The sequence below is a fragment of the Hippopotamus amphibius genome, chromosome 15 (assembly GCF_030028045.1).
Source record: "Hippopotamus amphibius kiboko isolate mHipAmp2 chromosome 15, mHipAmp2.hap2, whole genome shotgun sequence".
Lineage (NCBI taxonomy): Eukaryota > Metazoa > Chordata > Mammalia > Artiodactyla > Hippopotamidae > Hippopotamus > Hippopotamus amphibius.
The window spans coordinates 36,383,566-36,396,055 of record NC_080200.1 but is presented as its reverse complement, the minus strand read 5'-3'; positions in this window follow the sequence as shown (position 1 = coordinate 36,396,055).

Genomic DNA, 12,490 nt, shown 5'->3' with positions numbered 1-12,490 from the left:
TTGACTCCCCCCCCTCGAGTCCCCCCCACCCTCCCTGCCCCAGTCCTCTAAGGCATATTTCATCCTCGAGTTGATTGTTACAGATGGGGGGAAAGTTTTGCTACTCACATCTAGTGGGTAAAGGCCAGGCATACTGCTAAACTCCCTATAATGCACAGGACATTCACCCACATAAAAGATTATTTTGTTCAAATGTCAATAGTGCTGAAGTTGAGAAATCCTGGCTGAAATCCACAGGTTTTTTTTCCTATTAGCCTTTTTTGATAAACCTCTTGCACTCAATTCTCAGTCTCAGAATCTTAGAATCAGATATAAGCCAACTTATATTTGAGAACTGTGAAGCAATTCCAGTGCCCTGGTTAGTGTTTGTGTTAATGATACCACTAGCATCCAGTGTTCTAAGCATATCTGGCTGGTAAGGAAGAGGTTTACTATTGCAGTCCATACTGGTATTTCCTAGGTGCTAGTCAAAATAAACCAGAAAAAGAATCAATCAAAAAGTAAGCTACAAAAAGCTACAAATGAATTGGGAGATTTAGATACCAAATTGTACACTCTAAATATATGCAGTTTATTGCCTGTTAACTGTATCTCAATAAAAGTTCTCAAAAAAAAAAAAAAAGGAAAGAAAACATAGGACCAAATCAAGCAAAGTTGATCCAAATGCGGTAGACAAAACTATCACTTTTTTTTTTTTTTAGTGAGAAATGCAACTTACTATTCAAAGTAGTTTTTCTTCACATCTTTGCCAACTGGTGCCATCAACATCAGTATTCATGAAAACGGCGATCATTTCTTGATTAAAAATCTAATACCTAAATGTGGTTCTGATATATTAGTGAATGTCTATGGGAGCCATTTTCCATTAAATGGTAATGAATAAGTCTGTATGTGATTGTCATTCAGTAATTATCTTCAATAAAATCATGTGCTATGAACGCTTAAATTTGAAACTGGGTAAAAAGCATAAAAATTATAGTTTGATTTTTTTGTCTTACAAAGCATTAGGATCACTTAACAGAAATTTTCTTGATATAAACATTTTTTCCAAAGTTAAAAAAAAAAAAAGTAATGCTACATATCAAGGCCCTGAGTACATTACTTTGAAACCTTAAGGGAAGAAATTCTGCTAAAGATTAGCAGGGAGAAAGTGTTTTAAATACCGTTTCTCTTTTAAATGTAGCAAAATAACATAAAGGAGGACAAATGGGAGAAAAGACTCTTTATTGTTTAATGAAACTAGCAAGTAAAATAACTCCTTAGTCCAAATGGTTGAAGAATTTGTGCCAAAATCAAGGGAAAGAGGACACTGATTGCAGATCATTTATTTTTCAGATCTTTGAGCATATACATGGAGAAAATAGGTTGTTATTTGGCTCTGAAGAGACTAACCACAAATCCCCTGCCTGGAATGGCAAAGTCTGAGGCTATGCATGGGCTGCATGAAAGACCTTGGGCCAATTTCTCTATCACAGAGTAAGACAAATGACAGGACAGAGAAACTATGCAAACAACTCAACTTTAGAAGAAGCAGGATGCCAATGGGTTAACAAAGAGGAAAGATGGTGGTAGCAGTCAATCTGACAAAAGTTGGTTGAAGAGAAATGAATAAGTTAAATCACTACAGCTACCTTTCTCTTCCAAAGAAATAAAAACAAAATTCTGTGACATGTAGTTTTCCACAGTAAGCCAAGAATACTTCCTGTTCACCTTGAGGTGGAGAGCGTGTATATGTTTATACTGCATTAGTTGCTAAGGACAGTGTCTTCACTGGTGCGGACAGAGGGGTGAGATGTCCCAGAGCAGAGTACACAGCGGAGTTAAGGCAAGTGTTCCAAGATATTATACCTGAATTTAAGTTGCTTTCTATCCTGTCTCACTTCCTTCTCTTTCTAACACTATTTTTCAGATATTGACTGACTGAGGAAGAATAGCTTCCATTCAAAACTAAGTAATAATCCAAAATGAACTAGAATATGAAAGCAATATTGTAAATAGGGCAAAGAGTCAAATATTTTTTCTCTGTGAAATTTTCTGCCTTTTTAGGGGAAGGTAAACCTTTCCCAAAAACTCATGTCTACTCCTATTGGCCACAGAAGTATCACATGTCCACCTCTACATGTATGGGAAGCTGAGAAGTGAAACCTCCATTCTAATGGAAGGCGAGGGAGAAGCAAATTAGAACAAGTATGTGTCTGCCGTACAAATCCAAACAAGACATGGCTGGGTCAAGTTCCAGCTCTGCCACTTACTAACTTTGTGACGTTGGACAAGTTACTTAACTACTCTGTGTCTCAGTTTCTCCATCTTTAAAATAAGGATGATGATATTAATGGTATGTACTTCGGAGGGTGGTTGTCAAGAGTAAATGAATTATTGCATAGCCAGCACTTAAAACAGTACCTGGACAATAGCTACATCATGGAAGCAACCTCTATGTCCATCAACAGATGAATGGATAAAGAAGATGTGGTACATGTATACAATGGAATATTACTCAGCCATAGAAAGGAACAAAATTGGGTCATTTGTAGAGACATGGATGGGCCTAGAGACTGTCATATAGAGTGAAGTAAGTCAGAAAGAGAAAAAAATATCATATAGTAACGCATATATGTGGGATCTAGAAAAATGGTACAGATGAACCGGTTTGCAAAGCAGAAACAGAGACACGGATGTAGAGAACAGGCATATGGACACCAAGAGAAGAAAGGAGGGTGGGGTGAGTTGGGAGATTGGGATTGACATATATACACCACTATGTATACAATAGATAATAAGGACCTGCTGTATAGGACAGGGAATGCCACTTCACTGTATGGTAGAAACTAATACAACATTGTAAAACAACTATACCCCAATTAAAACAAACGGAAACCAAACAAACAAAAACCCGACAAGACCAGTCTGGCACATACTGTTAGATGTCAATAGTTATTGTTACCTGCATTCGAAGGAACTCTTTGGCTCTGAAATATTGTAATTCCATAAATGATTATTTGATGATAAAAGGTAGGATTTACAAGAATTACAAATGATTTAGCTTTGCAGTTAGATCATGTGCTTAAAAAATATTAAAACGCTGACTTCTCATAGAGGAGAATCAATGCCAGTAGATACTTTCATTGGCTTAAACGTGTTTTTATTAGAAAAGAAATATGACTTGTGTAGTTGGATGAACTCTTGAGCAAGGAGACTAGTGAACATTGAATGATTATAAGGCTTTAACTTTACTTTAAAAACATCTGGAAAGAATCTCTTAAGGGAGTTGTTCTACCTTATTTTCCTTCAAGTTTGTAAACTATATTTAAGTTTTCCTAAGCAAGCAGCAATGTGTCCTGAGGGGAATTGTCACAACTCCCTTCCCCATCAGCCAAAGTTAACTCACCATGAGCTGCAAATCTATGAAGACTCTCTTTGTCCCATTACTTAAAACTAAGTTTTATCCTAAAGAAAGAAGTCAACTAATAAATAGAAAGGCAAGTTAATTCTGGATGAGAATTTACTAATGACTGAAATGAAAGCTCATATCTGGGTTAAAAATTTGCTATAAGCACTTTTGAAGTGCTTATAGTTCACTGAAAAGGAGAATGTAATTCACAAAAAAACAAAAATACAGCAGTTAAAGTCTTAAGAGAAAATAGAGGGATATTGGTAGCTGTGTTTTGAGAAGGAGAGATTACATGCTTTGGGATGATCAAGGAAGGTCCTAAGGAGTTGGCATTTGAGCTTATCATTAATGGATAGGCTGGTTTTAGACAGGTAGCACTGAGAGGAAGTATGTTTATGCCAGAAGGAGAGAAGGAGCAAGCATAGGCAAAGGAAATTATAATACAGAAATTTCATGAGACATTAGGAACAGATTAGGGTCACGAGCAAGCCTTGAACAGTCCTCTTAGGGAGCTTACCTTTCAATAGGAAAGACAGAAAATAAGTAAGAGGACAACTAAATACAAAAATGGAATGAGGGTTGTGAAGCAAATAGAATGATGAAAAAGATGGTGACTGGGAACAGGTCCCAGCTGGTGCAGAGGTGGAAATTGCTGTTTTATATAGGGTTGCCATCACCTCAGCCTTTCTGAGAAGATAATGTATGAGAAAAGGCCTGAAAGAACTGAAAAGTGAAGATCTGGATTTCCCAGTTAAAGGGAAGAGCAAGTGTGAACATTTTGGAATGAGAACAGCAGGAATACCTGTGGTGCTGGAACACAGTGGAGCATGGGAGAAGATGAGTTGGGAAAGGGAGGCTGGGTCCAGACTACCCAGGGCTAAGTAAGCCAAGGTCAGAGTTTGGATTTTCTTCTAAGTGTAATGGGAAACTGCTGAAGAATTTAAAGAAGAAAGAAATATGATCTGATTTACGTTAGTCATAATAATAAAAATCACCTTGTCTTCCTGTATAACAGACAGCAGGGGGTAAGAATGGTGGCAAAAGAAAAGACAATCCTCAGAATGGGAGAAAATATTTGCAAACGAAGCAAGGTATAATCTCCAAAATAAACAAACGGCTCATACAGCTCAATATCAAAAAAAAAAAACAAACAACCCAATCAAAAAATGTGTGCAAGATCCAAATAGGCATTTCTCCAAAGAGGACATACAGATGGCTAAAAAGCACATGAAAAGAAACTTAACATCACTAGTGAATAGAGAAATGCAAATCAAAACTACAATGAGGTAATCACCTCACACCAGTCAGAATGGGCTTCATCAAACAATCTATAAACAATAAATGCTGGAGAGGGTGTGGAGAGAAGGGAATCCTCCTACACTGTTGGTGGGAATGTAAATTGGTACAGCCACTGTGGAGAACAGTATGGAGGTTCCTTAAAAAACTAAAAATAGATCTATCATATGATCCAGCAATCCCACTCCTGGGCATATATCTGGAGAAGACCATGGTTTGGAAGGATATATACACCCCCATGTTCATTGCAGCACTATTTACAATAGCCAGGACATGGAAGCAACCTAAGGGTCCATCAACAGAGGAATGGATAAAGAAGATGTGGTGCATGTGAGTGGAATATTACTCAGCCATAAAAAAGGAATGAAATAATGCCATTTGTAGCAGCATGCATGGACCTAGAGATTGTCATACTGAGTGGAGTAAGTTAGAGAAATACAAATATCATATAATATCACTTATACGTGGGATCTAAGAAAAGGGTGCAAATAAACTTATGTACAAAACAGAAATAGAGTTACAAATGTAGAAAACAAACATGGTTACCAGTGGGTGGGGGGGGGGATAAATTGGGAGATTGGGGTTGACATATACACACTACTATATAAAATAGACAACTAACAAGGACCCTACTGTATGGCACAGGGAACTCTACTCAATACTCTGTAATGGCCTATATGGAAAAAGAATCTAAAAAAGAGTGGATATATGTATATGCATAACTGATTCACTTTACTGTACACCTGAAACTAATACAACATTGTAAATCAACTACATTTCAATAAAAATTAAGAAAAAAAAAGAATGGTGGCAAGGAGGCTGCTGTAAGAGATAGTGCTACATTGGTCTAGGGCAGGTCTATGTTCCATACCTTACAGGTACTCTCAAAGACCTGGTAGGAATCCTGCTGTGCTGAGTGTTAACTGTTTAGTTTCTATATCAAGGGCAGTCGTAGGAGGTCGCAGAGTGTGGCTGGCAGGGGCACCTGGCAGGCTCAGTGTAATGGCTAATGTACCAGCTGGTCAGAAGTGCTTCAGTATTTTAACAAGCAGTACAGTTGTACATGTACATCCTGGCTATCTCAGCCCTGGTCTTTGGTAAAGGTTGTGGAGATGGTGAGGAGTGGTTAGACTCATGATTTATTGGATTGGTCAAAAAGTTTGTTTGGATTTTCTGTACCATCTTACAGAAAATCCCGAGTGAACTTTTTGGCCATCCCAGTATTTTGAAGATGGAAGCTATAAATAGGCTTCTGAATGTCACAAATAGGATCTATGCCTTATAAAGGTAAGTGTGATAAGAATTGGTGCTTAACATTTTTTATAAATTCTAAAATATATTGTTTCACTTTATAGTCTCAGAAAAAAAAAGCAGTCTTCCTTTGCTGAGCTGAATGTTTTACGGGGCTTCAGGATTATTCTCATTGGATAGTCATGTAGGGGTAGAGATACATGATACTGGGCTAAACAGCATTGCTTCAGGACAAAAACTACATCATTTGACTAAATCTTGGTTATTGACTCAATTTTTTCTGATTACTCTTTTTCTCTTTGAGTCAGATATAGGAAGGAACTTTGTTTACTGAAGATTCTGGCTAATTATTTTCTGATTAAAAGATAGAACGTGAACTCCTGAGTCTAAAGAACTTTGAAAATGGTAGTGTTAGTCTTCCTATGTTTCATAACTTTTAATAAGCCACCATTTCTTTAGGATTCCATTGTTCTTCTTTGATTTAGTGTGCATTTTCACATTGCAAACCACACAGCACCAGAGTGTATACCAGACCTTGGCAATGAGTTAAAGGATATAAATCAATCTGTAAGTAGAACTGAAAAGCTTCAGAGCTTCATAAAGAAGCTATTTTTCAAGCTGGGCACTTTTAAAGGCACTTTTTTGAAAAGCACTTTTAAACAAACTCTCCTCCTTCAAACTTTCCCCCCATTTTAATTTTAACACTTTAGTCATTGATTTCCTTGGCAATATTAGTTCACGAAAGCAGGATACCTAGCCATGATAAGTAATTCCATCTCAAATTAGTCACAAAATTCCCCTTGCTTAAGATTTGAGAGAACTCTAACCAGTCAGAATCAGATCTTGTTTACCAAGTAGATATCATTTAAGATAAATCACATTTCCAGCTTTATTGCTATAACTTAGACGTGTGTCCACATGAATTTGAAAATGTACAGCCTATTTGATGTTTGACAAGAAAAATTTTCAAAGCCTTTTAATAGTCATGTCTTGTTTTATGTAATAGATATATACCTGAAAGGTTGCATGTAAATCAAACAATATTAAGTTAGTAATGTTCAGAATAAGAAAGGAAGAATACTGTTCAAATATAAATGCTGATCAATTCTTTCTAAAACAAATAGACAACCTCTAGTTTAGTTATTCTGAGCTTGTGTAAATCTTGGTTTGGCTTGAAGTGGAGTACACCTCTAATAAATGGTAAAAATCTCCAGGAGATAGCTCATGAAAGACTTTGACATTGCAGTGTTTGAATAGCCAGTTAAACACAGTGGAAAGCAACTAAAATCATTTAAAGATAAAAATAATTGGGATTTATGACTTAATTCAGATTTCAAAAACTGATCTTAGGTCAGATTGAGTTTAGGAGTCTACTGTCCTTATTTTATTTTGTATTGCTAAAAAATAACTTTTGTCTTTATTTTATTTTGTATTGTTAAAAAACAAAGTATTTACTGGTGCCATGGGATGACAACAAAGGTTGCCATATTAATATCCTGGGATCATGGAAAAGAATGTCATTGAGACTTCCCTTATAAATCTCAACAGTGAGAAGAAGGTAGAGCACATACACTGCTGGGGTTTATTAAATTCTTGACTTCAAATCTTACCTATTCACCCATGTTCTAAGCAATATATCCAGAACTGTGTACACAGGTTATACTTTATTTGAAGTGCAGTAACTATTTATTGAGCATTTACTATGTGCTAGAATGGTAGAATCATTCATTCATCCTCAAATATGAATTAAGCAAAAACCCTGTATAAGTCATTGCAATACAATATGTGAGCAGGTCACATTCTCTAAGAATGTACAGATTAATGGGGCAGGCAGACAAGTAACCTGAAAATTAGAAAACAGCAAAATAAGAACTTTGACAGAGAAAATCCAAGGCAATGAGAATCTCTAAACTAGTTGTAGGTAGGGGTGGGGTTGAGGAATATGTTAGGGTAAGCTTCCTAAAGAAAGTGACAGCTAAGTTCTAACCTAAAATATGAATAGGAATTAGCCCATTTATGAAAGTTTGGTGAGCCCCCCACTAAAAAATATATGATTTTGGTGATTCAAAATTATAGCTGTGAAAATGAATATTTCATGTTTAGGGAATTATAATAAGTTTAGTATGAATGGGCCATTATGGGAAGAGAGGTGGGAATGGATGTTGGAAATTGTATAATAAACAATGATTTTGTATAGGTCATCTGAGGCAGTATCATAAAGGGTCTTAAATAGTTTATGTGGATTTTATTCTGAGGACACTGGGGAGCCACAGGATGTTTGCTTGCTTGCTTGTTTGTTTTAAAGCATGATATATTATGTTTGCACTTTAGAAAGATTCCTCTGGCTTCAGTGGAGAAAATAAATTGGGGGTAGAATAAGACTTCAAGATCAGAGACCAGAAAAACCTGCTGAGAAATTATAGCAGTCATTCTTATGAGAAATGTTGGTATACTGAACTAAGGTAGTAGAAGTAAAGAGAGAGAGAAGTGGATGGGATGCAGACTCATTAAAGAGATTGGATCAACAACTGTTGATTTGGAAGAGGCGTAAGAAGGAAGAGTTAGAAACAATGCAAGAAGAGAATTAGGCTTTGGGGCAGGATATTAGACCACTTGTGAACACGTTGCATTTGAGTTAACTCTGGGACATTCATATAGTGATGCTGAGGATGACGTAAGTAGATAAGTCTGGAATTTAGGAAAGGAGTCTGGATTGGAGGTATACATTTGGGAGTCATCAGCATTTAGTTGGTAACTGAAGCCCGGATATGGACGACCTTGCCCAGGGAGAATGTGTAGACTGAGAGAAGAGCACCTAGCATAAAACTCTGATAAACACCAAGAGTTAATTCTGGGCAAGAAACATAAATTTTCAAACAATATTAAAGATAGCTACAAGGAGGAGGAAAACCAGACACCTGTAATTTCAAGAAATACAAGGAAAGAGGAGAGGAGAGGAGAGGCTAATGAGTCAAAAGCTGCACATCAGAAGAGAGAAATAAGGGAAATTAAAATGAGGAAATGATTGGTGAGTTTGGAACCAGTAGTTTTAGAGAAGTGGTTGTGGGGGTGTCAGTGGGTAGAATCAAGATTCCAGTGGAATGAGAAATGCCCAAGAAGTAAGAAATGGTGTGGCTCCTGTTTGTCTGGGGGAGATTTTTCTCTGAAGGAGATATCTGTGCATTAGTATAAGACAAAACTTGCAGAAGCTACGGGAAGAGTGTTCCGGCCCAGCAAAGGGGATCCAATAGCAGCCCCCTCATTTGTGAAGGGAAAGAGAATGGGTCAGTAGCTCAAGGGAGATCTGGCTAAAAATATTTTTGGCTTATAATTTTTGTTTGTTATTGTAATTGTCAATTTTGTTGATACTAAGGGGGTGTGTGTGGGGGGGTGTGTGTCTGGTAAGATGGTAATTCTTATGCAATTGTTCTCAACTTTAGATGCACGTTAAAATCACCTAGGAAGCCATTTAAAAGATCCAGAGATTGTCATTAAACTGTTTCAGGGCATGGCCTGAATATTTTGGTGATTTTGGTGTACATCACTGATCTGAGCCTGTATAAATACTGATGAGAAAGAATTAGAATAGAGGGAGTGTTTGAAGATAATTGAGAGGGTAAGTAATTGAGGGCTATCCCTGGAAATGAGCTGAAATACATAATCAGGCAGGGAGATGGGGCACAAACAAGAAGAACGTAGGGAAGGAAGGATGGAAGGCAGAAAGAATGGATGACTATTCCGGCGAATATGAAGGCCTGGTGTCAAAAAGTTGACTGAGTTCCTTTCTAATGTGTCCATTTTCTCTATGAATTAGAAAGGGTAAGTTATGGATAAAGGTTTTAAAAAAAATCCTTCAAAGAAAAACTGGATGAGTTAATTTAAGAGTGGAAAGTGGCAACTCCTGTTTGCTTTGAGTCCATGCCACCTCTGCTGTAATCAAATTCATTCAAAGATGACTGACAGGACAATGGCTATGTGAGAAGACTACAGACCACAAAGCTTTGACCCATATCATTAGGACCTTTCTAAACGAACTTTCTGAACTAACAAACCACAGCCAGTTTTCTTTGAATTTCACTAGAGTTGATGATTGCCTGTAACTCCCATAGATACTCTTGTAAAAAGCAAAACCTCTTTCGCATTACACTACTATTTTTATCTGAAACTAATTTGATATCAGTTTTTCTAGAAAAGGTACAAAGTATAGTAAAAGCTATCCAACTTAGAATTCCCAAATTTTCAACAAATCATTCTTCATAAAGAAAAATAAATTGAATTTACTTTGGAGATTTTATAGCTTGCAATCTTAAAAGATGTAGGCAGTTTAGGATAGTCTGAACTTGAAGCAGTAGGCCCATTACTAGTTATATAACATTGGGTAACTTCTCTGTATCTCAGTTTTCCAGTGGATAAAAATGATAAAAATAATGCCTACTTCCTGGGTTGTTGTGATAATGAAATATAATGAATACATTCAAGGCACTTAGAATAATACCTGGCACTTATTAAAGACCATATAAGTGTTAGCCATTATTTTGTACCAGAGTGTGGCAAATACCTTCCATGTGGCTATATAATCATGATGTATCTCAAATCAGTCACTTTTACATCTCGTGCAGGCATTTAAATTGGGCCTCAGGACTGACAGAGAGCATCAGCATCAAAATGTTTACCCTTGGAATTAAGGCCCGAGAGTGAACCGCCAGGGGTTGGAGCTTCCAGAATGGTGGAGTAAGGAGCTTGGCAGAAAGTCTAATCAGCAAAACAATTTAACTGGGGAAAATTATAAGATAAAATTATTTAAAGTCTCTGAAAAGGATCCCAAAGACATACAGCAAATGGAGAAATACTCATTCAAGAATATCTATTAATTCTTGGTAAGAACAGCAAGATTCTATGGAATTTGAGCCATGACCTACTCCCTTATCCCACCTCCTCCCCCAGTTCCATGTTATAATAGCTTTACCTTGAACACTGTACTCCATGTATGGCTAAAAAGACATGGGTTCTCTGCTCCCAGCTCCCTTCTGGGGCTCTGGTTTCAACTGCGGAGGGGGAGGCTCCTGGTGTTTATCATCCCCCCAGCCCTATGTTGCAGCCCTGTCCCAGGCAGGCTTGACTGAAAGGGTCTGGTCTCCCTACCAACCCAGCTCCCAATTGTAGGGTTGGAAGCTCTACTCCAGGTGTGGCAGAATGAGAAAACTGGGACCTCAGTTATCCCAATTTACAAAAGTAGAGGTTCCATGCCAGGAGGGCAAGCCAAGAAGACCAGAGGATGCCACCCCCCCCCCCATATCTTCTTGTTGTGCAGGGATGTCCCTCTAGGAGAAGCAGGTCCCCTCCCTCTGCTCTGCTGCAGTGGCGCTGGGGTTCTGCCCGGGGGAAAGGCAGACATATGTGTGGATGAAGGGCTCCGAAACTGCCTGAAAGGAATGACTTCATTTGGAACAAAGCTTGGAGAACTACATGCCTAAGAGAGTCAAAAATAATGAGATGTTGGTGAAGAGCAATTAAGAGGAGGGTGACAGCCCCGCGATGTGAGGAAAATGGCACAGCAAGCCCGACGCTTCATAGAACCACAGAAGGAGACAGCTTTGGGGGATCACTGGTCTATTAGTTTGCCAGAGCTGCCATAGCAAAATACCACAGTCTGGGGAGCTTAAACAAGAGAAATTTGTTTTCTTACAGTTCTGAAGACCAGAAGTCCTAGATCCAGGTGTTGGTAGGTTTGGTTTCTTCTGAGGCCTTTCTCTGTGGCTTGTAGAGGCCTCTTTCTTGCTGTGTCCTCACATGGGTGTCCCTCTGTCTGTGTAAATTTCCTTTTCCTGTAAGCACACCAGTCATCTTAGATTAGGGCCCACCCTGACAATCTCATTTTACCTCAATTTTCTTTTTAAGGCCCTATCTCCAAATACAGTCACATTCTGAGGTACTGGGGATGGCTTCCACATATGAATTTGGGGTGACATGACAAAGCTCTCCAAATTCTCAACCCATAACAACTGCCAACCTTGGGGTTTGGGAGGTTGTGTGTGTGCCCTAGGCTTCACCCACTCAGGAGAAGCCAAGCATGTTGAGGGGAAAACAAGCTAGCACTCCCAGAGCCACACACAGACCTATTTATTTGACAGAGGGGGAACTTTTCTGGCAGAAGGAGCTTAAGCAAAACCTCTGACCAAACACTGACTGAACAATAAGCTGCTTGGATGCAGGAACAGTTCCTAAGAAGCCAGGCTCAAAATTAAAATCACACTGTCCTGGCAATCTGAAAAACTGTGTGCAGCTCCTTCTCAGGAGCGAGCAGAGGGGCATCACCTGAACTCCCGGACCCTGCAAACACTGGCAGACAAGTTAAACCCCCTGAGCTGTGACAGTGTGTCCAAGCGGCTAAGGGACCTTGGACACCACCTCTCACCTAGGGATGATCCCTGGGTACCCACGATGAAAGGTAAATGGAAGACATTTGAGTAGGGACACCAGAGGCTGCACACAGTGACAAAGAGCTGTCACAAAAAGAGTTCAGCCAAGTCACTAAATAGACTTGCAGCTATA